Source organism: Mauremys reevesii, linkage group 4 (genome assembly GCF_016161935.1).
Source record: "Mauremys reevesii isolate NIE-2019 linkage group 4, ASM1616193v1, whole genome shotgun sequence".
NCBI classification, from domain to species: Eukaryota; Metazoa; Chordata; order Testudines; family Geoemydidae; genus Mauremys; species Mauremys reevesii.
Window position 1 is genome coordinate 45,599,035 of NC_052626.1, and position 4,752 is coordinate 45,603,786.

Genomic DNA, 4,752 nt, shown 5'->3' on the forward strand with positions numbered 1-4,752 from the left:
TAAAAATAATACAGTTTAGAACTTAAATAGCACTTTTCCACCATAAAGTCCAAGTAATTTACAAAGGAAGATTGTATTCTCATTTAGTATTCCCATTTTACAGATGGATAAGGTGAAGCATATATAAATTAAATGATTTGCCCCAAAATACACATCTTAAAGGCAGTGCTGGGACTCGAAACTAAGTATTCTGATTCACAGCCTAGTGCCTGATCTACCAGGCTACATTTAGAGTTAAACTTGTGTAATCATTAGAAAACATATTGTATGAAACAATCCTGCACTGGCAGGGTGTGGACTAAATGACCTAATAAGAATTTTCCATTTTGGATAATTACATTAGCAACTACAAGTTCGGATTTCATTTCCATTCTGACTTCAGACCACTGTCCCACAAGTTCAAAGTTATTGATCCTGTTTGCTATCTATCATTTGCCATATGCAGCACAGAACATGTCTACAAACTATGGTTTATTTATCCCAACACTGCATTAAATGGTGCAACTGTACACAGAACAGAGTTTGAAAAGAGTTGGTATGGCTCTATGGTATTGGTATGAGCGCCAAAGAGGACATGAACTATTCCTTCCCCCTGTGGAGACCAGAGCTTCCACGGAGACTAAGTCCATCTGTGAAACTGGGGAACTGAAGTCCACCATCCACTACAAACATCAAGTCTTCCATGCAGCCGTATGTAGCATTGCTTGCAAAACTGTTAGGCCAACCAGTGTTTTTTTTATTGGTCACTGCTTTAAAAGGTTGCTCTTTCTTGAGTTGCTTGGAAGAGAATATTTTAATGTAACTTTGATAGAAAGGACGTGCAAAGTAGCCATATTAACGTGGGAATTGAAACCTTTTTTGTTGTTGTTGTTTTGGCTAATTTCACTACAAACCTAACACGACATTAACACTTTTTTTTTGCATATAATACTTATATTTTAAAACATTTAAAGATTAAGTGTCAAAATTACATGTTATAGCCTAACCGACCAGATGAAAACAAAATTTGATTGACATTAAATTACCTAGTAAGCAGAAAACTACCATTTGTGTACATTTATTAGAACTGGTAAAAACAAACAAAAACAAAAAACACTATATAGTTTCTGTAAAAAATATAAAACAAAATGAAAGTTTTTCATTGCATTCAAATTTTTTGCTGAATTTTTTTGACAAAACAAAGTGACTTTGTTGGGGGGTTGGTGATTGTTCTTTTTTCCCTCTCTCTCTCCTTTTTTCACTGGAAAGAAATGGGGAAAACAAAAGAAAAAATATTTTAATTTTTCTTCAAAAGAACTAGAAAATTTCAATTCAATTTTGTCCAAAAAGTCTCTTTTTCAAAAAAGTTTTGACAAATTTAAGTTCTAGTGTTCATATAAAGCTACTAGATATTTTTATGTATAACTTCCTTGAGTACAAAGCAGACATAACAGCTTTCTAAATGGTACTATAGTTTCTCCATGTCCAGTTTTTTCTGAGTGCGTTAGTAAACAAGATGAGACATCTACAAACTGTTGATGGAATCAAGATCTAAAAATAAATGACCAATGTTACTAGCAGAACATTAAGGAAAACAGGAGACAGCTGGGCTGGGGCGGGCGGGCGAAATGTATAACATTAACATAATTCAGCCTAAAAGTAAGAAAAGCAAGGTAACAAGAAAATGCATGAGTTCTTATGGAATAGCACTTAGTGTATGCAGAGGAAATCTTTGAATACTTTATTGAAAAGAACTTTGGAAAAAAACACAAAAGCCAGCTTGCATATGGGGGTGTCGTGGCATAGGTATAGTCTGTCCAGGATGCTGGTCACGTACGGTGAGAAGAAGGGAAAAAAACTATAGAAGCCTGTTAGGTCTGGTTTTCATGACCCTGACTATAAAACGTGGTAGTATGTCTAGTGGCTGGAGTCAATAAGTGGCCCTTCAACTCAGGACAGCATGGCCTAATGGCCAGAGTCAATAAAGTAACCCACCCCTGGGAGATTGTGTGGCCGATTGACCTGTTGGGAAAGTGGGGTGCCACTTAGAGGTATGTGGCGCCCAGGTAATAGAATACTGGCCATCCCTGCTCCTCCAAGTCCCAGCCCAAGGCCTTGGCAGTGCTCACCACCAAATCAGCAGAGATCCTCCCAAAACATGCTGGAGAAAAGTTCACTCACTGGAGAAAAGTCTAAGACCTCTGAGCTGCTTCATACCTTTTCTCCCTCAGGGATGCTCCACGGTTCCCCCAGGTCTCTGGGGTCCTCATGTGGGGTAGCTCCTGCCGGCATGGTCTCTTCTCCAGGCTCATCAGGCAGTCTGGAGTCCATCTGAAGCTCTGTGTGCTGTGGCTTTGTAGTCAGGGCCTGCAGACCTCCCTGGAGAGAATCTGTGTGTGTTTTCCCCTTTGGCAGCCTACGCAGATTGAGTTGGGCTGCTTCCTTTTATACTCTGCCTCCAGGCTGAGCGTGTGCAGCAGAGTTGGAGGGGTGGGGCTTCCTCAGCCTGAAAAGCACAGTTAACCCTTTCTGGGCTGGTGCAGGGTAGGTATTCCCCTCACAGGGGAGTGGAGAAATCTCTTCCCAAAGTTGCAATGCTAAGAGGACAACTGAAGTGTTTTGGTACCATATGATGGGGAAAATGACTCACTGGTCACTTTGTTGCATACCCTCTTCTGCCATCATGCAGAAAATCCGACATTATCACAGGATTCTATCTACCAGGGAGCAAAGAACAACAACAGGCTAAGGAAATCTAAAGTTAGGCTGTATCCTAGGAGGGGTTACGTTCTGTGCAGACGGGAGCCATGTCAGTGTGCCTATACAGCCTGAGGCTGAAGTAGAAGGCATTGAAAGTACACTAGGGAGAATAACAGAGAACTTTGAGATATAACTATGCTGCTATGTAACGCTGACAGATCCTGGTCGTCGGCGAGCAGGATCAAACTGGGGACCTCTGGAGCTTGGTGCATAAGCCTCTACCGAATGAGCTAAAAGCCAACTGCCTCTTAACTAAAGCGCTCTCTCTCTCGCTCTCGCTCGCTCTCGCTCTCGTCTCAGTGCCACTAGATGGAACAGACCCCCACAACCAGGAGGTGTGCGGGTTACAGCTGCAGTAACAGATGCCCAACAAAGGTGTCTGTTAGGGATCCCCTGACTGGAGAGTACCATGGCAGGAGAGCCATTGATGGTATGTCTACACTGCAGTTAAAAACCCGCAGCTGACCAGTGCCAACTGACGCAAGCTCTAAGACCCTGTAAGGTGAGAGGGTCCCAGAGCTTGGGCTGCAGCTCCAGGCCGAACATCAACACTGCAATTAAACAGTTGCTTAGCCTGAGCCCCATGAGCCTGACTCACCTACCACAGGTATCTATGGGTATGTCTACACAGCAATTAAAAACACTCTGCTGTAAAATAGAGAGAATGCAGCAGAAAAAGGCACAAAAGAAGAACAGAGGTAAACCTGTCACTGAGGAGTGGGGTAAGACAGATTAATCCCCCATGGCTTGAGAGAAACATAGAAGTTCCTATCAAGTCATCAGAGAATCTGAGGTGCACAAGCTAGGGCAGAAACCTGATACTGAGGAGTGAGGAAGAGAAGAAAATGAACCCTACCCAGTGACTGAGATAAACAAATTCCTGTTGGAATTTTAAAAAGGTTCACTATTTGATGTAACATTACAAGTGGATGAGTTCCTGGGCTGCTATTCTTTAGCCAGCTGACAGCTAAGAGACCACATTTCTAGAATGCCACACTTTCCCAGAGACATCATTTATGCCAGCAAAAGGCACCCAGACTACCCTCTGCTTTATTAGGAAGAGGGTAACAATCTGTTTTCAAATGAAAAGAAAGAATAGTAGGAAAATAAATGTTTATTCACAAACCTTCTGCAATGTGCATTCCCAGCAATATAATAATATCTTATAAAAAATGTTAATACTCTCCAATTATATAGCACTGTTCATGAAGATCTTAAAGCACTGGTTATTTTTTTTTTCAGAAAATATGCAACAGATAAACAATATATGCTCATTTTAAAAATTGAACCAGCCAGAGAGAGGTTAAATGATTTTCTCTCTGTTGCCTCCCATGGTGAGTCAGTGAGAGAGCCAGGAACAGCACATAGGATTTGGCCTATTCTTCTAAATTGAACATGCAAGCATGTGTCTTGAAAATTTTAAGTTACAGATCACAGTATTAAACTAACTTTAAAGATATTCAGAATGAAATATTCACAACCAACCTTTTGCATTTTCTCTAGTTGCTCTCTTGTTTCCTAAGGCTTTCATCCTGCCTCAGAGTCTTACTCTTTTGACTAGACAATTCTTAGTTAGAGATCAATTCACCACACAATTGATCCAGTTTTGAACCTGTAGCATCTAATTCTTCCACCACAAAGAAGGGGAAAAAATCCCTTCTAACCTTTAGCAAGCTTCCAAGGAGCATGTTCTGGACAGATTAATATTATTTTGGTTCAGATTGGGCCTTGACAGGGAAAAGGTTCATCACTATAGTACTAGCTTTACCTACCAGTTAAGGACGACATTCATATTCTCTCTGACCACACTGCTTTTTGTGCTCACAGAAATCATGCATTTAGTGGGAGTTGCCCTTCAAATGAATGGAAGACTCAGCTTTCACAAGGAAATAAAGGATGACATTTACCTGGATTACAGTTCTGCTCATATGATTTTACAACACAAAGATATTGAAAAATGCTGAATGATTTCTTACAGTGGTTCTGGTTCTCACTTTACTTAAGAAAGGCTGT